At 53.4% G+C, this 22,511-nt stretch overlaps 1 protein-coding gene and 1 long non-coding RNA gene across 3 annotated transcripts in view; one reads left to right on the forward strand and one right to left on the reverse strand.

Annotated features, from left to right (window-relative positions):
• The window catches only part of MAP1B (microtubule associated protein 1B), an 83,000-nt gene that overhangs the window by 35,047 nt on the left and 25,442 nt on the right, over nucleotides 1-22,511 (forward strand). The gene's annotated exons all lie outside the window — the stretch shown is intronic.
• LOC140633760 (uncharacterized) lies at nucleotides 4,580-22,368 on the reverse strand. 2 transcript variants are annotated; one of them, XR_012031356.1, is made up of 7 exons: nucleotides 20,301-22,368; nucleotides 18,985-19,125; nucleotides 12,608-13,588; nucleotides 12,238-12,422; nucleotides 11,706-11,781; nucleotides 5,189-5,454; nucleotides 4,580-4,768 (listed from the first exon to the last, which is right to left on the reverse strand). It is a non-coding gene; the product is annotated as an uncharacterized lncRNA (long non-coding RNA). The 2 variants fall into 2 exon arrangements; XR_012031355.1 differs by lacking the exons at nucleotides 4,580-4,768; nucleotides 5,189-5,454 and adding an exon at nucleotides 6,725-10,233.

Genomic DNA, 22,511 nt, shown 5'->3' on the forward strand with positions numbered 1-22,511 from the left:
GCTCTGTCATTCTGATGGAGTGTAATGCGCGAATCGGTGTGATTATCCGATGTTTGCTTAATCAGCAAGAGTTTGAAGGGGAATGTTGCACAACTCCGAAGTGGCCTGATTTCACCTGATTTTCCATTCAGATGCCAAGCATCCTCTCCAAGAAGCAGTGAAGTGCTGGTGGGTTTCCTTAAGGCACAAGGCAGTGGCAGGGAGGAAACTGAGTCTCTAAACCGCTGCCTAATCACGATAACGCCCGGGGTGCATTTAGGGCCCTTGCCCTAGGTCGCAGGCGCAGTCCTCACCATTGTTTTAGAAATGCCACGTCTTTATTAGGTGTGAGGCATGGTGTGTTGTTCCGTGGGTCCAGGGATGATGAACAACCAGCCAGATCCGTTAGGTTCCTTTTAGGAGGAAAGTACCACCTGGGGACGTGGGCAGTTTCCTGGGAATCCTACCTGAAGGGCTGGAACTGGATACAGAGAGAGGCCAAGTCAGGGACTCACTGGGAGTGACATGAGAAAAGCTACGCAGGTTAAATGCACACGCTTCTTCTGGATGGAGAGCGTCTCTTTTAGAAGGAAGGAGTTTGTTCAGTCGAGCTCTTTCAGAAACCCTTGCAAAGAGGGACACTGATTTTTTTTTATTATTATTAACTTATTGAAATCCATTTATTTCAGCCCAGTGTGACACCAGAACCAAAAACCCGAGGAGTGCCCCGGGGCTGGATCTCGCCGCTACCCAGCTCATCTAATTTGGACTAGATTGCTTTTTTCATTAAATCTAAAAATAATTTCAGGCAGGCCACCTTTCTAGGGATTTCTATGGTGAATCATATTCTAGGCAAGAATCCTTGCGTTTCTTAGAGAGCTGGTGGCTCTTGAGTCTGGGTTTGTTCCCTTTTCTTCCATGACGCCTGCCGGCCTTGATCTTCGTTCTGGATGACAGCGAATGTGAATAGTAAATGGCAGTTGCCGAACGCTCACCGTGTGCCAGGCACCGGTTGAGGTGCGTTCCGCGTAGACTCCCGAGAGGAAGGGCACTGTTACTATTCCCCATTAGCCCTGACGAGATGGGCACAGAATGGTTCAGTAGCCTGCCTGAGGCCTCACAGCCAGCGGATGATGGAGATGGGGCTAAGACTAGCAATCTGGCTCCAGAGCCCACTACTCAATTTTGAATCCCCTTGAAGACCAATAGGTAAAGCCTTCAATAGGTAAAGAACTCCCGTATCCCCGGGCAGAGAATCTGAGGACCTGGTAGGTCTGGGGCAACTGGATTCCAAGCATAAGAAGCACATGCTCTTGACATACGGCATCAGCCTCTATCTAGGGTCCCTAAACCCTTTTATTTTTTATTTATGTATTATTTAAAAAGATTTTTGTTTATTCATGAGAGACACAGAAAGCGAGGCAGAGACACAGGCAGAGGGAGATGCAGGCTCCATGCAGGGAGCCTGACGTGGGACTCGATCCCAGGCCTCCAGGATCATGCCCTGGGCTGCAGGTGGTGCTAAACCGCTGAGCCACCCGGGCTGCCCTTATTTTTTTTTTTTTTTTTTTTTTTAAAGCAGAGCCTAATTGGCAGTGGGATATGCTACAGGATATTCTCTTATACACCGCTGTCGGAAGGATCTATTTTATCAAAATCCTCTTTTTTAAAAAAAAAAGAAATGAAAAAAGAGCAAAGCTTACCATCAACACCGCTATATCAGAAAGGCCTGTCTTTGTCACCGAGCCAACATCTTGAAGAATACCTGTGCTTATCACTTGCCCCCATCACTATGGATATTCCAGATTCTAGAAATTACTGGAAGATGCTTTTGTAGTCGTTAAAAAAAGAAGAGGGTGGAGATAATGCGGGAGCCCTGACAGCCCTGACATAGCTGCACAGCCCCAGGAAGCCCAGAGGGAGGCCCACAGAGGACCCCCTGCCCAATGACTAATTGGCTGGTGTTCACAGGGCCTCCCCAGCGCTGCCCATGCCCTCCTCCGGGTACAGCCGGAGGATTAGTGGGGTGATGGGGGTGGCCAGCTGGGAGCGGGGAGGCCTTGGAAGAGATGTCAAGGGAGGAAATTGGTGGCTATTAGATGGACTGGGGTTGGAGGCTGTTGCCTGGGAAACCCTACCGATGACAAAGTGAGCCCAAGGAGGATCCAGTTTGGGGTCTTCGCTGACAGATTTATAGACTGAAAAACAAGGCCTTCTTACCCAAACCCAAATAAAAAGTCAGTGTGAGAAGTAGAAGGGCCTGTGCAGAGAAGCGTTCAGGACTGTGGTTTCCCAAAACTTCTTTTGGGTAAATCAGCCAATTTGGAAAGTGGTCATTCTCTGTAAACACAAGAGCAACTTTCACATATAAAAATGTGTGTATTTATTTTAACGGATATTCTCATGTCCAACCCAACATGGTTTCTGCCCTTTGTAGTCTTCTGGAAGCTGCGCGGTTGAGAATTGAGCCCACCCGCCCCCCCCCCCCCCGAGGTCTTAGGCAACACTGTTCCTTCACACTACCTTGGGAGACCTTTCCTTTTTCTACCCCAACGATTTATCTCCCCTTGGAAAAATGTACTAGACCTGGGAGGGGCGGTAAGCAGAATCTAACCTCCCTGTCTTCAGAACTGGCCTGTTTCTTCGCGGATCCTCAGCATACACCTGGTGAGTCCCTATGTTCGACAGGACATGGTGGCGATTTGCTGCCTGGGCTAAAAAGATGGTTAGGTCCTTGGTGAGCTTCCTAGGGTCCCGCTTCCTGGGATTGCAGAGCTTGAGTTTGCAGACAGGTTGTTGGAGCTCCCCTGGACGCCCCCGGGTGGAGCCCGCTCAGTGGGGAGGCCTCTGTCCTCCTGTGTCCCTCCTCTGTCCGGGCTGCATTCAGAGCCATGGAGCTGAGCAGGGTGGCGGACAACGGGTGGCGGTGGGGCAGGAGGTGGGAGCACAAGGGAAGTGTCCTCTCTCTCTTTTTTAAAGATTTTACTTAGAGCGCGAGCTCACAAGCAGGGAGGAGGGCAGAGGGAGAGGGAGAAGCAGGCTCCGCGCTGAGCAGGGAGCCCGACGGGGGGCTCGACCCCGGGACCCCGAGATCATGACCTGAGCCCAAGGCAGACGCTTCACCCACTGAGCCCCCCGGGCTCCCAGACGGTCTTCTCTTGAACCTCTAGATACACCCCGTAGCCAGAGGAAGTGAGACAAATGAAATTCAAAATAGGAATTTAAATTTATTCCTCAAAAACAGCGTCCCTGGGATTGTTGGCTTTTCCTTCCTGACTATTCGTGTAGCCACTTGCATGCACCACGGGTGGGGGCGGGGGGACCATCTCTGCGGGATTAGGCTTGTTTCAGGATCTGGCTGTGCGTGGTGTGTGTGGGGATCCCACAGGATCCCACTTTCCTAATAGGACCGGGGCCTGGCTGTTTCCACATCTTTTACGTGCAGTTTTCATCTGTTCCTTAAAATTGGGCGGATGCTCATTCTCACTTGGTTTTTACAAACACGAATGTGTCGGCTTCGTGTGCAACACAAGCAGACTGGCCCATTTAAACCAACGCCTCAGCTTGCCAGGGCCCGTGTCTGCTTTTCCTAGAGGATGTTACTATACACCAACTACCGACCCCACTTCGGGTTTTCCGCGCCCACGGCCCGCGGGGCACGGGGTTGGCGTCTCCTTTGCTCATGGGCTGAGATTTCTCTCTGGTGGTAACTGGCAACTGGCCTCGTGTCCGAAGCATCGTGCACGGGCCCCGGTGTCCAGGTGGACGCAAACGCCGTGGCTCAGGCTGTGGGAAGAGGCGTGGGCAGCACGCTGGCCATGGAGTCGCGGCCGGGGCTCGGGGCGCCCCGGGCACTTCTGCTCTCACGGGCAGACCCACCGTCCCTCCCCAAAGGTGGGGAGCCCTGTCTCCTGGTGGGACGATCGGCAGAAGGAACCCGGAGAGTCGGCGGGACCATCAGGACAGACGCGGGTACTCGGGGCTCTGCCACAGGGCATCGTGGACCTGGGGACTCACCGGGACTGGGCTCCAGCCCACAGGCTGGGCTCGACTGCCCCCCTCGCCGCCCCCCACGCTGCTGACCTCCACATCCCTTCTGAGTGAGGAGGGGATGGAAGGGGGGGCCACGGCAACTGCAGGGTGCTGCTGCTTCCCACAGCGTTTCCTGGGACGAGGCGTCCGTGAGCAGCCCCGGGTGGAACAGCACCTGACCAGCCCTGATCCTCGCTGTATCTGTCCGTGGGGTCTGCTGGCGCTAAAACACATGGCCACTTCGGTTTTTGTGGAGCAAGGCAGAAACGTGGTTTGGGACCGAGCAAGGGAAGGAGTGCCGCCACTGCTTTGGTTTTGTGTTTCCATGTTCCCTTTGAGCTTGGGATGAGAATCCGGAAGCAGGAGGAAAGATCGTGTCGATGAGGGAACGAGAGAATGGGCCGTGTGGGCAACTGTCCTGCGTGTGGAGGACGTACAAACACAAGCCCTGAAAGCAAAAAGCTTTACTACTACTTCTACTATTTTGCTTCTATTTCCCTGGGGAGGTTCTGTTCTTTTTTTTTTTTTTTTAAAGATTTTATTTATTTATTTATTTATTTTATTTATTCATGAGGGACACAGAGAGAGGCAGAGAGCCAGGCGGAGGGGGAAGCAGGCTCCACGCAGGGGCCCGGGGTTCTTTTCTTTATTCCTGGTCTGCTCTTCCGAGCTCACTCGCTGTGTCTGTCACAGGGCAGCACGGTGCCTTCCTGTCTGTCGCCACCTCGCTCTCCTGCCGGAGGTGTCGTTCTTCCCCCTGCGTGGAGAGGGCGGCGTTGGTGAGAACCCGGGGTGACCCCTGGGAGTCCCGCATGGTCAGGGGCATCACTGACCTGCTGGCCCGGGCATGCTGGGTTAGGCAAAGGCCTTTGTCATCGTTGATTTAAGCACAAATTTCCAATTTATTATTGAGTTTGTTGCTTTTATTAACTTATTTGAAACGCAAAGAGCAGCGAAACCTAGGTCAGCAGCTGCAGCTGGGAGTAGCAGCCGTGGGATCCAGAGGCTGGCCACGGCCCCCGTTCCCCGCCCCCCCCCCCCCCCAGGGTGGCCTGAGAGGACGTCTCCCGTTACCGGGGGGGGGCAGGGGAGTCTGGGGGCAAGTGAGCAGCAGAATTGAGAAGGAGTTCTTGATTTCGGCCCCTGGAAGTAGAAAGAATGACTAGATGGCCCATACCTGCCCGAGAAGATTCAGGGCCTTCGGCTGATGGGTCACCGCCGGGGAAGCCGAGTCCAAGGCTTCCAGCCATTGCTCTTGGACCCTGGGGGATGACAGGAGTGGAGGAGACAACACGGGCAACATGCTCTCGACACTGCCTTGCACGTGGAAAGTGGAAAGCTCTTCCTAGATGCTAGTTATTATCATTCTCTGTCCCCTGGTGCCTGTTGGGCTCCTTACAATGAGATGGATCATACGGGTGCAGTCCTGACTGGCCCTGAAACCTAAAGCAATTGGAGAGAAGGAGAGAGGTGTCTGCAAAATGTGGCTGGGTTCCCTTGAACACAGCAGGGGACGTTTTCGACGGTGTTTGGGCCTTGTGATTTTAGGAGGACCAAGTCGAAGAGCATCACCAGCGTGTTCTTTGGTAGAGCAAGGGCAGCTTGGGTCATTTCCTAGCGAGATGCAAGACCTGTGGTTGGTGGAAGTGAAAGAGGAGGATGAGATGTGAGGCAAGGTGGAAGCAGTCCAAGGCACTGAGGCTGTGGGGCGGAGGGTGCCCAGCGGAGGTGATCGGGGCATCTCTGGGACACACAGGAGGACTCTGAGCCCAGGGGCGGAGTCTAGGACGTGGGCCATACATCCAGTTGGGTTAGTGCAGTGACTAGGGCCGCGACCGTGCCCGGCTGCCATCCCCAAGACCTCATCTCACCCTCACGAGAGCTCTATGGAGTGTGTGTGCAGAGAGTCTCGCTTACTGATGAGGAGCCTGAGGGTGAGAGAGATTAAATCATCTCCCCGGGGTTGTGGCCGGCAAACCGCAATGTCTGGACCTGAACTCGTCTCCCTGGCTTCTTTCATTGTTGCCTCTGGGAGAGAAGGTGCTGTGTGTGGTCTAGACCGAAACAAAGCAAAACGGAACGAGCCTATCACCTGTGAGACCATGACCGGAGGTGCTTCCTTGAAGGCGGCTATGTAGGGGTCAGCCATGGTATTCCTATGTGAGAGTACATTAAATATCTTAAATGTAGGCCTGATCTATGAAAACGACAAACCTCTGACATGATACACTTAATACACGAGGACAACAGATCACACCCCATTATGCCTACATTTAGAGTCATTTCATAGGAATCCTTAGAAGCAGCAACAACTCTCTGTGTCTTTGGAGGGAACAGAAATGTTCCAGGGTCTGGAAAGCTCCTGGGAAGTGGAAAGTGGAAAGCACTCGATGCTAGTTATTATCACTCTGGAAAGGCAAATAGGATACGTTACCACAAGGAAAAGTATCACTATGGGCTGCTTCCCAAGGGCTGGCTATCTTCCAGCCTGGCTTTGTGTATGAAATTCTGTGTTTCGGGTGCTATTTTGCATTGTAGAGAAACATCCTTACGCCCTGGAGGAAGAGGGGCCCTCTAGACTCTCTTACTGTTCATTAAAGGCTGGTGTTGATGGATTTTAGAGGGAGCCGCCTAGGCATGGAATGACAAAAGCCAAGAAAGGAATGTCTGTAAAGATTGCAGATGGGTCTTGGGGGCCTTACAGGAACTTTAGTTTTTTTTTTAAGATTTTATTTATTTATTTGACAGAGAGCGAGAGAGTGAGCACAAGCAGGGGGAGTGGGAGGGAGAGGGAGAAGCCGGCTCCTCGAGGAGCAGGGAGCTTGATGCAGGCTCCATCCCAGGGTCCTGGGGTCATGACCCGAGCCAGAGGCAGACGCTTCACCTACCGAGCCGCCCAGGCACCCCAAGAACTCAAGTTTCATACCAAATTCCTATCTGAGTCTGAGCCCAATATTAAGAGGAAACGTCTTCTGTGGGCAGTGTGGGATCCAGACCTTTCTTGTGGTTGGTTGACCCTGAGGGGGGGTGGTGGTGCCTGCAGCTCTGTTCACGTAAAGTCCGACTTTGAACAGGGTGGAACAGCACCTGACCAGCCCCTGATCCTCGCTGTATCTGTCCGTGGGGTCTGCTGGCGCTAAAACACATGGCCACTTCGGTTTTTGTGGAGCAAGGCAGAAACGTGGTTTGGGACCGAGCAAGGGAAGGAGTGCCGCCACTGCTTTGGTTTTGTGTTTCCATGTTCCCTTTGAGCTTGGGATGAGAATCCGGAAGCAGGAGGAAAGATCGTGTCGATGAGGGAACGAGAGAATGGGCCGTGTGGGCAACTGTCCTGCGTGTGGAGGACGTACAAACACAAGCCCTGAAAGCAAAAAGCAAAACAACCCGCTTCTGAGAGCCACTCCCCAGCTGTTCTGGAGAAGATGCTGAAGAGCAAAGAGCATCCTTAATCAAGAGCAATAGTGTTAGATCTTTTACTACAAGTTATACTTTTCTTTCAGCCTGTATTTATTTTGCCCGGCTAGAAATAGCTGCAGTTATTTCAGCAACCATGACTGTTGTCTAGGAATTGAGTATAGGTTGGAAATAGTCTGGCTGACGGCACTGTTTAGAAATGAGCCTCTTTCTGTGGGAAGGGTTGATAAATGTGCCTGTGGTTAATCGTTTCGTGGTGCCACCTTTTATCATTTCAGTGGCCTGGGCTGCAACCATTTTATGCTAGAATGTATATTATTGTAGGTCAGTCAGAGAGTGACAGGGCTGGTCTGTATTCCTTGAGATGGGTGTAGAGGCGACCTCGGACTGGTAAGACCTCTCTCCATCCGCAGCAAGTAGAAAAAAGGCAAATGGAAGGGATTGCACACTTTCCATCTCAGGGACCAGAATCCTCCGTGTGACTTGCTAGAGGCCATTGGACAGTCTTTGTCCTTGGAGATCTTCAAGAAAAAGCTACACAGACCGCAGAATTTAAGTGCTCACTGGTCCTGGGCCTTGGGGTATTACTGAGATAGGTGAGGTCTAGCCTTAGGCCTAGAGAAAGGGAGGTTTCATGTGCCAGGAAGGCTGCAGGACACGTACCCATGGTTGTTTAACTGCAGAGCACACTGTTTACATCACGTGAAGAGCCATGGTGCTCCCAGACCTCGGCCACACGCTGGCCCTAGTAGGAACATACCACTTCTCCTTTAGATTTTGGTAGCTCCACCCACAAGAATCCCAGGTCTGAGTCGGATGACAAGAAGAGGATAAGCTTGAGTTGGCCAGGGTGTTTGACTTGGTGGTCCTTGGGGGCCGAGAAGATGAACTTGGATTCCAGGTGCACCTGGGTTTGAATGTCCACTTTGCCACTCACCAGCCATGGCTTTGGCCCAGTGACTTAAATTCTCTGTACTTCGTGTCTCAACGTAACCAGTGAATTTCATCATGTAGCTCTTGTTGACGATCAGAATTAATGTTACAATATGCAAGGAGCATATCTGAGCAGTCAGTAGATGGTGGCTGTCTGGTTTGCACGGATCTTAGTCCTAGCGCCGGCGTTGCAGCGGAGGGATGAGTGAACTGGGAGTGCTTCTGTCCAAGACTCTTTTCAACCCAAAGGGCCTCCTGCCCCTGTAGCCAGGAAGAAATCTGGCAGATGGATGGACCGGGACAGTTGCCGTTGGCACAGTTGGTAATGTTCTTGACCTCCTCTTGCCCTTCTTTCCTACCCCTGGGGCTTCTGCACTGTCTGCTCACACTCGGCTCTCTTGACGGCGCGGGAGAAACGGGTGTTGAAGGAGCCAGAACTGACAGCCCCTTGGGAGTCCTGATGGGCTCTTAAGTCTGAGGCAGCGCCGTAGGCAGCCTCACTCCACGCTAGGTGCCCAGGCACTCGGCTGATGTGGCGGTGCTTGAGGGCTGACGTTCTGTGATCAAGGATGTGGTGCGTCACTTGGGCAAACCCGGGGTGATTGACAGGTGTCTGAGCTGGGGAGAAAGGGAAGAGCCGAACACAGAGGCAGAAGTGGTTTTTTTTTTTTTTTTTACCCCCCATTCAAGTCCTTGGTGCTGGGACAGCTTCAAGGCCCCTTCATTTCCTCTGACGTCTTCTCAAAGTTACCACCTTGAGCGATCTCTGATGTGACATGATGGGAAGGGCATCTTCTTCTTCTCCCTTTTTATCTCACTTCTCGGAGGAGAGATGAAAAGAAAATGGTTCTAAGGAAAAGGAAAGCATTTTTTTCTTTTTTAAACAAGGGTGTTAATCTAGAACAGAAGGAAGGAGCTCTGTATAAACAGCTCACTACCTTACTGCTGGTAGTTACGTGCGTTACTGCATGCTTATGCCGGTGCAGCAGTTCTGAAGAAATACAAGGATGGTCACGAAATGTTTGTTTCTGACCTCGGATTCCATTACAGTGGAGCCCAGGGGCTGTGCTGTTTCCATGCATCGTGAGGGACCCAGCATAGTAGGGACTTAGTAAATATGAAATCACTGTCATTTAAAAAAAAAATTGTGTACCCTCCACTTGGAGACCGTTCTCTGCACGTTCTCTGCACGTGCACGGGGGACTACTGGTTACAGCGCAGCAAGGGTTGCTCGGGGTGGTGATGCCACCCGGTGCGAAGACTTCCAGGGTAGTGTGCGAGGGTTTTCATCTCATCCATCCTTTGGAGTTTCCCACGAGGGGCAAACCAGAGGAGCCAAGGAGAGGACATTCGCCGGACGCTCTGTGTTGGAGATCCCTGCGGCCGCTCTACAGCGTTCTGTAGGTAAGACAGGCTTGCCGCTCCGCTCTTTCTCTAAGAGAGGATGAACCATCAGCAGTATTAGCCTGAGTGGATGGGAGTCCATATTTCTGCCGTCACTGCCCCGAACAGGTAACCTGAGACCTTGGGCTTACATTGCTTCTCTTGCAGCCCATCCTTGGCTTCCGGAATCTGAGCAACATCTGGATTAAGAATCAGAGACCCTTTAGGTCACTTGAGATGACACCACTTAATGGATGATAAAAACACAGTTTCCGTTTGCTGCGTGGGTATAGGTGTAGGAGGGAAGCGCCTAGATCACACAGCTCTGGGGTCAGGAGGCCCTGTGGTAGCCTCCTTGGCTTCTGCAGTCGTCCTTTTGGAAAGAAAAGGCTTGGACGTCAGGATACGCATACTTGACTCCCGGCTTGGCTGTGATCTTGCTCTCTGACTCTGGACGAGTCCCTTAGCCTTTCTGAGACTTCATGTCTGTGTCTGAAAAACAAGGATTTGGAATAGATTTGTGCAGACGGACATTTCTATAAACCTGGGTTACTGGCTCCACGCCCCCAGTTGGACCGTGCGGCCTCATCCCCAAGGGCTTGGAGCTTCCCTGCTGTCTGCTTGCCGTCCTGCCTCATCTCTCTCTCCCCTCTTCGGGCCCATCCAGGGGCCGTCTTATATGCAAGCCCTTCGAAACCCTCCCAAAGCTGCCTGGTGATCGGAATCCCCACCTGGCCAACCTCCAGGTGTCAGCCCTGACTCTACGGATCCTGATTTACTCGGTCTCCATCGGGCCTCGTCCTGTGTCATTTTCATGAGCACCACGCGTGTTTGTGATGTCAGCAGCGTCATGAGCCACCGTCCTAGGCCTGCTGGTTCTCGGCGAGCCGTTAGCTTGCCGCTTCATAGCCCTCTCCACGGCGGCTGCCGGACGCCCTCTAAGATAACCAGCCCCTCAGCCAGTCTGTGGGAATGTGCCTCGTTGGCTCTAAGATCCTTTAAATGGCCAGTCGATTGGGTTTAGGGCCCGTATATGTAAGCAAAATAGTCATTTATTTAATGACTAAGTTCAGTCAGTGACCTATTTTAACAGCCAGTTCCTGGGTATTCACAAATAGGTGGGCTCATAGCTTGTGCCGGATACATTTTGTGCAGTGATTTAAAAATCTCTAACTCTGACTTTCAGCCTAAATCAGCCTCTCTGTTCTTCCATCTGCCTCATTGGCAAAGCCTCTTTTCAACTATTCTCCATCCGTACTTCAGCCAATATTACCGTATTCTTTTCAGAAATTTTGAACTAGAGTTTCAGGTCGGGAGGCTTTTCCACGCGGCCCTCTCCACTGGTGAGTGAGGCCCTGGCCGCGCCTCCCAGAGTCCGTCGTGCAGTCTGACCCCTGACGTCACAGTGGGCCTCCGCGCTAACCGTGCACCGAAGCCCCGAGCTGTGCTCGTGGGCACAGGACGGGAGCGCTGGTGCCCTGGGATGGGGCACTCTAGGACCTGCCAAACGGTCGTGCCGTGTCTCTAAGACCTGGGGAATAATCGGAGGCAGTCAAGTAAACGAGAGGTGACAGGTACCCCAGGCAGCGGGAACGGCATGTGCGAAGGCTCCAGACCAGGCACCCGAGGCTCCGGCCCCCGGCTGTGGTTGGCGCAGCTGACCTAGAGATGGAACCACCTGTGGGGCATAGCTCGGGTGCTCAGCCCCAGGACGCTTCCCCCATGGCGTGTCCCAGGGTCCTGGCCTCCGTGGCCACGCACAGCCTTCTGCGAGTTGGAAAGCTTGGAAACCAAAGAGGCAACGCAGAAAAGGCCAAAGTGCTGATATTGCCAAAAACAAACGAGAGAGAGAGAGAGAGAGAGAGAGAGAGAGAGAGAGAACAGAGGGGAACAGAGGATGCAAATTTATAAGGATTTACAAGTTTTTATAGGAAACACATGAGCAGAAGGGTATGCTTTCCTACCTGTGATGTTTTCCGCAGCATCTGTTCCATAGTCTGAAATTCATTGAGTTTTTTTCAACCATGGCAAAAATTTCACCTATGGGGAGAATAGAAAGTAAGACGAAATCCCAGAGTAGTCATCATAACTTCCAGAAAATGTTAATAAAGGATGAGGTGGTTCTCTCTCTGCGACTTCCCTGGACAAGCCACCTCTCTCTGTAGATCGTAAGACTCAGATGCAAGCTCGAGAGGGCACACGATCGAGCCCACTTAAATTAATATCTATTAATAGGAGATACTCAGAATATTTTTTTAAGCTCGTCCAACCATGTAACTCTAGTGTCCGATTAGATACCCTTGGGTGGCTGTCATTCTTTAAATCAAATAAAAACAGACCAGCACACGAAAATAATGGTTTCTCTAATGGAGGCTTATCAAAATGCACAGGCTTTTCATGTTGGAAAAAAAAATGGACTAGGGAAGAGAAATATTTTTTTTCCACATCTGACATCAGAAGTCCAGAGGTCATAGTATTGGTCAGTGGACTTCTTACCTTTGCTGCAAGAACCCTTGATTTTTTTCATAATAAGAAAAAGATGTAACTTGATCTTCAAAGCGGTTTTGTAGACATGAGACATTTAGAAAATTTCATCATGCATTTTACTGGCTCTGAAAGAAAGGCAGTGCAGAGATCTTCCAGAATGGTACAGAAGACACCTGAGAGCAGCAGCTCAGATCCTTTTAGGGGAAAAAAAGGGACATAAATTTGAGCTGCTTCCCCAGATGTTTTGAAATTCCTATGAAACTTTAAAGATTCGCTATTTAGCCGCAGTACCCTGAAGCTACACAATATGTAGTCAAATGCCTGTGTGTGTGTGTGTGTGTGTGTGTGTGTGTGTGTGTGTGGTGGGGAGGGGACCTACCTTATATATGAAACTTCATTTCTTTTCCATTTTCTGTCCTTGTTGTCTGAGGGCAGATTCCTTTTCTCGAGGCCTAACGTCGCAAAAGATAGCGCATCCTCCTCACCTGGAACTGGTGTGCTGGTCTGATTTCAATTAGGAAGCTGCTTCCAGAGCCGCATCCGCAGCCCAATCCGGAATTGTCCTCTGCAAGAGGGGAGGCATTTCAGGGCCTGGTACCTGTTCATTGAAAAAGGCGAGGCTTCCATGGAAGGGTCACGTTCATTTGCCTGGAGGGAGGATGGAAAACGGTCCCTTTTCTTAAACCGTGTGCTTTGCCCCTACCTGGAGTGCGGTGAGCCCACCGGTACCTGCCTCTCCATATCAGCCTGTACTGAATTGCAAAACCCAGATTGGGGAGAGTGCCGGACCCTTCTAGTGCGATCCCCGACTGTGACCAGCACACCAGGTTCTGGCCTTCTGCACTCCAGCCTTGCAGTTGGGAAAGTAGCGGGCCATTCTAATCTCTTAGAAAAAGAATGCCGAAGCCTTAAACCTGACCCGGGATTTACATCACGATTTCCTGGGCTTGGGGGGCCCTTTTGTCCTTCCAGGGGCTGGTGACCAGGAACAGGTTAGGTCCTCCCCTCTTTGGGCTGCTGACCTCAGGGAGCAGGTCAGGCAGGCACTGTTCACCCCCCTTGGGGCCCCCATCCCTGTGCAGCCCGGGCTACCCTCTGGGTCCTGAGCCCCAAGGGCTCAGGTGTGCTCTGGCTTCTGCTTCTCCAACCCTTCATTCTGACAGCCAGCCTCGACTCCAGAATAGGTGGGGAAGTGCTCGGTGCTGCTCTTGGGAGCAGAAGCAGATGCTGTCTTCGGGTGATACTCGGGAGCTCCAGCAGGGGACACGCCGCGGAGTCCGAGTCAGTCTGTTCTTCCGCGGGGCTGGCTTACCCGTCAGCATTTCTCCTGGGACAGGATGTGCTCCCAGGGTACGCTTTCCTGTGAAAGAACGGAGAGTGGTGCCTCATAAGAACTGTGCTTAGCATGCTTATCCGTAATTGCATCTATTTCCAAGGGTGTCAATACATAAAGAGCAACCAACAGAGGATAACGCAAGATAGGAATGTAGGAAGTCATTTTCTGCACGGCAATTTTCTTAGGAAAACCTGTTATTTCTCATGGAAATTGAAATCTGGAGATTTTTCTGAAAAGCTAGTTTTTGCCCTAGTCCCCAGTTTATTAGCCTTCCTCCCTGAACTCATTCTGAAGTCATTCTGGAATTTCAGTCTTTCTTAAAAGAAGATGGAAGAGGGTAGTATTTACTTGTTGTCGGAGTCCCGTCCGCACGGTAGGTTTTGCGCCTTTGTCTTCAGGGAAGCTATGTCTGCTGGTTCAGAATACATTTATCGATGCCTTGAAAATGCCCCTCAGCCAGATTAGGTTGACCCGTGTCAGAAACAAATCTCTGCCTGTCGAGTGAATATTAACTAAATACGTGACCCTGAATTTATTCCGTTTCCTACATCGAATTATCCTAGGTCTGCAGATACAGTTGTTTGGCAACAATCTTCCGAGAAGGTCAAGTGTGGTGTGGGGACATGCGGTGGCACCCCATTGGCAGTGACCTCATAGTTGACTATAAAATCAAAACGAAATCTTCCCAACGATGCCCTATTTTAATTCTTTTAGGAACCATAAGTGGTGGCTGGTGACCAGAGGCAGAATTGTTTACTTGTGAAAAAAAGGCAAACAACTCTTGACCCTTGGGGATGTTTTCGTGGCCCTGATCACATAAAAGGAACTAGATAGACCCTGTTTCCTTCTTAATTACATATGGTGGCGAGCTTTCTGCTAGTGGTGACTCAGGGGTATGTTTTCCAGGTTCTGGAAGGTCCATCTCTTGATTTACTCCTTTTCCTAAAGGCTGGATTTCAATCTGCACGATTGTGTTAAATCCCAATTCCGAAATGACGTGGGTGGCGTGCGCGGTAGACGGCGGTCTGTATCTTTAGTTGTCCTGTTGTGCAAAAGGCCGTCCGTACCTGAATGCCTGTGGGTGGAACGCCTGGCCTGGGTCCTGTGAGGGTTACAGGGCAAGCGCCCACCTCCCGGGAAGTCCAGGCGGGCTGCCCCGACACGTGCGCAGGACGCGACAGCGTTCTGTTAGCTGAGGCGGCCTCGTTCAGTCGGAGCCGAGGGCTCGTGCACGGTTTCATACGCTTCCTCTAAGTGGGTTCTAGGGTACGGGGACCATCCAGCAGCCTCAGAATGTTGCCACGGAGACGGTTCTGGGAGCCGAAGGGGACAGGAGATGTTCCCAGAGGGACAACAGGCCAACCGGGTCTGTAGGGCATGGATTGTGAGGTGTAAGTAGGATTGAGGCCTTAGGTGGGGCCAAGGTGGTCGGGGTCATCCGCTAGCACCCTTGAAGCCAGCTGTGCCCCGGGGATGGAGGCCGATGCGGCGACCCGTTAGCACGAGCATCCGATTTGCTGAAAGTGTCCGTTACTTGGCGTCAACTGAATGGACGCGGCGGCTTGGTGAAGGCCCGGGCACCTCGCGGGCGCGTTAATAGTAGGGCCGGGAAACGAGATGCCGTGAGGGGGGAGGACGAAGCCGAGGAGCCCCCGCCTGAGGCCTGGCGGGCTGGGTGGAGGCGCAGCGCGAGGGCGTCCTGAGGAGGCTGCTGAGGGGCCGCTGAGGCAGGTCGCGTGCCCGCTCCCTCCGCTCGGCGTCCCCTGCCAAGCGCCAGGGTCTGCACTGGGCCGAGGGGGGCCCGGTGGCCGGTGAAGGGTTTCGCCGGAGAAAGTCCCGAGAACCTCCTGCCCTGCGCTCTACCGGGCGGAGCGGGAGCCACCACACACGCGGCCGAGCGTGGCCGTGAGCGCCCCTGGGCGGCTCCGAGGGCAAGTCCTCGCGGGGGCTCCTGGCCCCCAGCCCGGGGCAGGAGTGGGTCTGGCCGCGCTGGGCACCCCCCGCCGGGGCCACCCCCCCCGCCACCTCTGGCCTCGGCTTAGAGCTAAGGTGTCCGAGGGGTCTGATGCAGGTGTGACGTCTCTTAGGGCAGCTGTTCACATTCCGCTTTTTCTGTCACCTTTTCGAAAGCCGGCACCAGAAGGCCTCGTTTCATTTCTGTGTTTAGGGGATCCGGCTTGGAGCGCGAAGACTCTGATGATTTGGTTCTAAACGGTAACAGACGGGGGTGAAAGGTCAGCAGTTTCCCTGGATTCGATCAGCGGCCGGAGTTTGATGGCAAATTAAGTGTCGGATAAAAGTGTCAGGTGATTCCTCGCATCAGCCCTTACTGGGGAAAGTTGTTGGAGTCTTTAATGAGCACACGGGCTCCCAAGGGAAATAATCCTGGCAGTGTGTTGGGACACTGGGCTAGTAACACATGAAGACCAGCGTGAGGGTGACTTGAAAAAAGATCACTTGCTATGTTGTTGCTGATCAGTAGCGTATTTTTTGGCCTATGTTGTCTTGATTCTCAAAGAAGGGGCCTCAGGACCATCAGAATTATCTGAAAGATTGCAGAAATGCGGAGCCCCAGGCCCTACCCCCGGCCTCTGAATCAGACTGCGAGTGGGCTGTGCATGTACTGAGTTCCCCAGATGACCATGGGGCATCTTACACCCCCGGAAGTGCCAGCCGGCCGTCTGTTGTCCACCAGGCAGATGTGTCCCAGACAGAAATTAAGGCCATGCCCACAGGGCTAAGCAGTGTAACGTGGCAGTGATGTGCGGGTCCAAGTACTATGTTTGAGGTTGGATTTGAAAAGCAGATGCGAGTTATTATTGGATTATTTAAAGTCTTTGGAATAGTCAGCCTCAACTCTCTTCTCTGTGGAGGTGGATTAAGTTTACAAATCAAGAAGGCACCACAGTCACAGGTCACCTCGGGGACTGGGGAGGAGGCGAGCAGAGAAGGCGGTGGTGCCATCACCTCTCTGGTGCTCTTTCTCCATCACCTCTGGGGGCTTTCTGTTTCTTGTACTCACCCTTTGCTCTCGCTCCAAGAGCATCACCTAAAAATACACTGATGGCTCCCAGATCTGGTCCAACATGTTGCCTCAGCCCCGCGTCAACGTTTCTGCTGGCGTGTTGGACAGGGCCACCCGGTTCTCCCATGGGAACCTCAAACTCAACAGACCCCAAATCAAACCAGCTGTCATCTGTCTTCCTTTGTCCCTTTAAAATGCCTTTTTGTGGTGGTGGGGGTGGCGCCTGGCTGTGGACCATGTGACTCTTGGTCTTGAGGTTGTGAGTTTAGGCCCCACAGTAGGTGTGGAGATTACTTAAAAATAAAATCTTTAAAAACTAAACTAAACAAGTGTTTCATGAGCTAAGAGCCTGGCTCTGGATGGTGACTTCCTGGGCTTCCAGCCTCGTGTCACTGTTTATTCCCTAGGGCTGTTGCTGAATTGCCCAATGTCTCACTTTTCTTGTCTATAAAATGGGAATAGGGCCTTCGTCATAGGATGAATGTGCAGATTGAATGCAATGACCCTACATAAAGAACTTAGGTTGGTGGCTGACCCAGAGCAGTTATTCAGTATATCTTAGCCATTTTTATTATTCATCCCCTTATCAAATATTGATTGAGCTCCTGCTGTGTCTCAGACATCACTTCTGACTTAGGCTTTCCAAGTGAGACACTGTCAGAACTCCAGCACCCCCATTAAACTCTCTCCCCATCAGGATAGGGCTGGCATCCCAGCCATGTTTTCATTTCAGTGGTAGTTTATGAAGGGGTAGCACTAATTTGCCTAAATTAGTCTCTAGAAAACTGTGTCCTCTAAATAATTCATACTTTTTTTTAAAGATTTATTTATTCATGAGAGACACACACACACACACACACACAGAGAGAGAGAGAGAGAGAGAGAGAGGCAGAGACATAGGCAGAGGGAGAAGCAGGCTCCATGCAGGGACCCCGATCCGGGACCCCGATCCCCAACTCTGAGCCGAGGGCAGCTGCCCAACCGCTGAGCCACCCAGGCATCCCTAATTTATACTTTCTTAGTAAACAGGGAATACGACATCTCTTAAAAGGCCAGGAGAAGACCAATAAAATTAAAAAACCTGCTCTGACCTCAAGAAGGTGAAGTCTAATTGTTTGTTGAGCCACAGGAAAGTGCTATTTCTGCGTTGACATGAGGGTGAGATTGGCAATCTCATGGTTTAACCTACTAGTTGGCAGGGCATCAGGCACATGGCAGGTATCCCCCAAACAAAGAATTCCCCAGACCCATATCCCAAATGCAGCGAGTACTCTATAACATTCTGAGGAAAATGTATCTCAGGCAAATCTTATTTTTAAAAAGTAAAGATTTAGACCAAGTAAACTCCTAACATAGTCTGAGAAGCGTTGAGGGTCGGTGGCAAGAGTAGAGATCAGGAGTCAGAGGGGCTAGATTTAAAACTTAGTTTAAGGGACGCCTGGGTGGCTCAGGGGTTGAGCGCTTGCCTTCGGCTCAGGGCTTGACCCCGGGGTCCTGAGATTGAGTCCTGCATCGGGCTCTCCACAGGGAGCCTGCTTCTCCCTCTGCCTGTGCCTCTGCCTCTCTCCGTGTCTCTCATGAATGGATAAATCAAATCTTAAACTAGGTTTTAGTTTTTAATTTTTTTAACAGCTTATTTTATCCCTATCTGTAAAATAAAAAAAGGGTGATAATAATCTTTGTGATACCCTGAGGTAACCTGCATGCAGAGACTTTATAAATGGTCAAGTGCAGCACAAACGAAAGGTAGTGCTGTTAGTAGCTTAGCACCTGTTCCCAAGTAGAACTGTCTGCAGTGGGCATAGGATCTGCCCTGGCAGCCATACAGGTAGAACAGTCGCTTACCTATGACAGGCCACTGTTCACCCCCGAGGCTTGTCTTTTTCATCTTTAAAGACAGCGGGGGCGGGGGGGGGCATGGGACTGTCGCTGGAGCTCCTTTAGGTCCCCCCCATTCTACGAGATGAGGCAATTCTGGTTTCTTATGCTGTAGGAGTGACAGGTTCCCACAGGCTCAGGGGTAGGAGGTTCTCCCCATGGCTGCTGGACTCCTCGAATCTTCAAGGCAGAAGGTCTTTCCTTCTTGTGCCTGAGAGGCATCAGTGTGTGTGTCTGTCTGCAGCAGGTTTTGCTTAGGGAACAGGCACTGGGACCTCCCAGCTTGTGGTGGCCCAGAGGCCCCGGCTCCACCCTTGGACAAGTACCATCATCATCAGGGCTCCAGGGCACAGACCCGGAGGGAGGTGCTGTGGGAATGAATACTAGAGCACTAGACACATGTGGATCTGGTTTTGGTGACAGCTGGTCTCCCGACAGGTAGCCCAGGGCCCTTGGCTCCGTGTGCCTCCCGCCCCCCCCGCCCCAACCCCCAGTGGCAGCCTTCTAAAATCTGTACCTTGTTGAAGAAACGACTTTTAGGGTGTCTTCTCCCCCTTGGCTGGAGCCCACGTTGGTGTTGCAGTTTCTCCTTAGCTGTTCTCCAGGGAGTCAGACCGTCATCAATACCGTCCATGCTATTTCTTTCTGCTTTTTTCAGCTGGGCCGGAACATTGGGGCAAAAGAAAAAAAAAATCCAACTTCTTTCACTCTCTCCTGCTTCGAACCCTTGGTAGCCTGGATTCTCATTCCTCGGCCTTGAGGCTTTTGAAAAAGGGGCGGGGTGGGGGAGAGAAGAGGGAAGAGGAGGCCCCAGGAGAATGGAATTCGGGAGAACAACCCCATAGAGGGGATTGAGAGGGAGGGTATGACAAGAACCCGCCGCCACCTGGAGTCTAGGGTCCCCGTCGGGTCTGTGCCCAGTGCAAGCTGTCCCCCAGAGCTTAGAACAGGAGGGGATGCGAAGGGCAAGGTGGGGCTCCCTCTGCCCCAGGAGCAAGGCTCCGCCTGTACCGTGCGCAGTGTGTGTGGTTGGGGCAAGGGGGCAGCCTTGGCAGGCCGGGCCCTTTGGGTTACGTGCTTAGCTGGGCGTCTGGTGCTCAGGGAAACGTAGCGGAGAAGGCGGCGCAGAACCCGAGAAGGATGGGGTGGAGGGATGGGCAGACACACGAGACACTAAACTACATGGTCACGGACTCAGATGCTGTAGCGATTAAGTTCTGTGCTGCACAGAAGGTGTCGAAGGTAAAATCTTCGAGAAGCTGTCTCATTCCTAAGCAACGATCGACTTGTTTAAATGAAAAAGAATCACTGAGGAAGGAAGGCTCCCGAGCTTGTTTGCAGTGGAATCCAGGTTCTCTGTCTCTTAAACACACGCGGGGCTAGAGAGCCATGCGACGGGCATGGGGATGACGCCGGAGGGGAAACAGAGGCAGAAGCAAACGAGCCTGTTTGCCATAGAGAAGCAGCGCCGTTGCCAGGAAAGTCGGGGTAGGGGGGACTGGGGTGCGCCTCGGAGCAGGGCGGGGGGCAGGGGGACAGTCTGTGGCACAGCGGGGACCCACCTTGGGTCACACTGTGCACCCCTGGGGACCGTGGCATCACGGTCCAGGTCGCTGACAGCTCGTCCGTGGGGAGAGCGCCCTCCTGGGAGCAGGGAGGCCTCTGCTGGGTGGGGGCTCCTGTGGCCTCCAGGGAGCTGTGACCCCCGGCCCCGCCCTCGGTTTTCCTGGCTTAGCAGTGATGAGGGGGAGTCGGGGAGAACCAACAGAGGCTGTTGGAAACAGGGTTGCTGCATGAACCCCCCCCCCCCCCCCCAGGGAGCCCAGGACCTACCTTCCCACCGGGCCCCTGAGTTGTAAGAAGATTCCGGAGAGCTTTGCTGCTGTGGGCGCCCCCCACCCCACGCCAGCCCGCTGTCTGCACGCCTCCTCCTTCGCTTAGCGTGTCTGCTTCGTTACCACGTGGGTTCCTGCAGAAACGAGGCCTGTCCGAGCTTCCAAATAAAAACCTGTCATTAAAAGCTGTAGGTAGGGGCCCCTGGGGGGGCTCAGCGGTTGAGGGGTCTGCCTTGGGCCCAGGGCGTGACCCCGGGGTCCCGGGATGGAGTCCCGCGTCGGGCTCCCTGCATGGAGCCTGCTTCTCCCTCGGCCTGTGTCTCTGCCTCTCTCTCTGGGTCTCTCATGAGTAAATAAATACAATCTTTAAAAATACATAAATAAAATAAAAGCTGCAGGCAGACTTATTGGTAAATAATTTTTAGTCCCTGCACAGAGTTCCTTGCATTTCTTGATTTCCTCCATTTAGCTAAACTTTGGCCTGGGAAGTGTTCTTATGGACGTGGAGGTTGGAGGCAAGAGGTTTCGTCTTTGCAAATCCACTTGGGTGCGTGGAGGGAGAGCTGGACAATGCCCGGCCTTTATTTTCTGTCTCCTCCCTCCCTGCCCGCTGCCCTCCCTTCCTCCTTTCTCTTCTCCCTCCAACCACAACAGTCTGTGCCTGTGGCCTTTGCTTCACCTCCAGCCCTCGCTTTTATCCCAGTAATCCCAGTCCCTTATCCCAAGCCTCTAACTCCAGAGTCCTCTTTAACCCTCTCCAAGTTTCTGCTCCCTCGCATTGGACTTTTTAGTGGGGCTGATCACGATGATCAGATTCCGTTTCCGTCAAGAATCGGGTCTGGTTTTCAGCTGGGGAGGGGGGCCGGAGGGGCGGGCAGGTGTGGCTGGGCCACGGGGGTGGGCCGGGGAGCCCTCGGCCCCACCGCCCCTCCCGGTCCCCGGGGCGTCTGTTCCAGCGGCGCCGGCACCCTGTCCTGAGCGGACACGGAGGCTCCCCTCGTCCCTTCTCTTCCCGTGTCTAGGGCATGCTGCGTGGGAAGCTGGAGGTAGCACGTTCGGGTGGTGCTGCCCATGGGAGCGGGAATGCGGTGTCCATCCTGAGACCCACGGAGTCACTGCCGTCCTGTGCGGCGTCTGCAGGGACCTGCAGCCCGGGGGTGTCTTTGGGGCCACCAGCGCATCCTGGACTTGCATCCAGCGCCCCCTCCCTTGGGCTGGGCCCCCCTGTGATCATGTCACCTCCTGGGCTCCCGTGGCCGGCATGTGGGCCGCAGGGTCAGCTGTGGGCGATCGGCAGGTTCCAGGGTTGACGGGGGTTGGTGGTGGCCGTGCCTCAGTGGCGGGTGTCCCCAGATCGAGTCCTGGTGGCCTCTTCAGAACCTGGGCAGAGCCTGTGCTGCACACGGCCGTTCGGCTCCGCGGGGGGCGGCCCCAGAAGCATCGCCTGGCAAAGACCCTTGGCCTCCCGAGATTTCAGGGTCCCTGGGGGGGCCGCGAGCCTGTGAGCCCCGAAACCGCGCAATCCTGGAAGACGCACGGATTCAGATGATCGATCAGGCTTGGCACGACTGGAAACCCCTCCCCGCGTTTCAGCCATTACTAGCTCGGGCCTCCGAGCCTCCGGCGGGACGCAGACGGACGTCTGTGGCCTCAAGGACCTGCCGCGTCGGGGCTGGGGCGCGACAGGACTCTGTTCTGTCCGCTGTGCACCTGCCCCTCGCCCCAGGGTCGGGCCCTCGCTGCTGCCCTGAGTTCTGTGGGGAAGCCATCAAAGGGTGGTTTCTTTTTCTCTTCTATTTTTTTTGGGGGGGTGGGGGAGCTTTTTTATCAAAGTGGTGCCCGTGCCGTCACCCGAGCCCCTGCGTTTGCTTCCCGCAGACCGAGGCTGAGCGGGGCCGCGTGTTGTGCGGGCAGCCTCCTGTGGTCGTGAAGCGGGGCGCGGGGGGGGGGCAGGCCACAGCCCAGTGTCGTTCTTTCCTGGGAACCTCGTCTCTGAAGCAGCTGAACGAGACCTTTGCAGGCGAGGGTGGTGGCCTCTCCCTCAGAACGCCTGGCCGACGGCCCGGCGTGAGACATTCCGCAAATATGCGGCTTCGCAGGCGTCGGGTGACCCGGAGAGCTGGCGGGGGGCAGGCGGGGCGCCAGGAGGCCCAGTCAGCCAGGAAGGCCTCTGCCAGCAGCTGGCCAGGGGCAAGGGCTTCAAGCTCCT

This window comes from Canis lupus, chromosome 5 (assembly GCF_048164855.1).
Source record: "Canis lupus baileyi chromosome 5, mCanLup2.hap1, whole genome shotgun sequence".
NCBI classification, from domain to species: domain Eukaryota; kingdom Metazoa; phylum Chordata; class Mammalia; order Carnivora; family Canidae; genus Canis; species Canis lupus.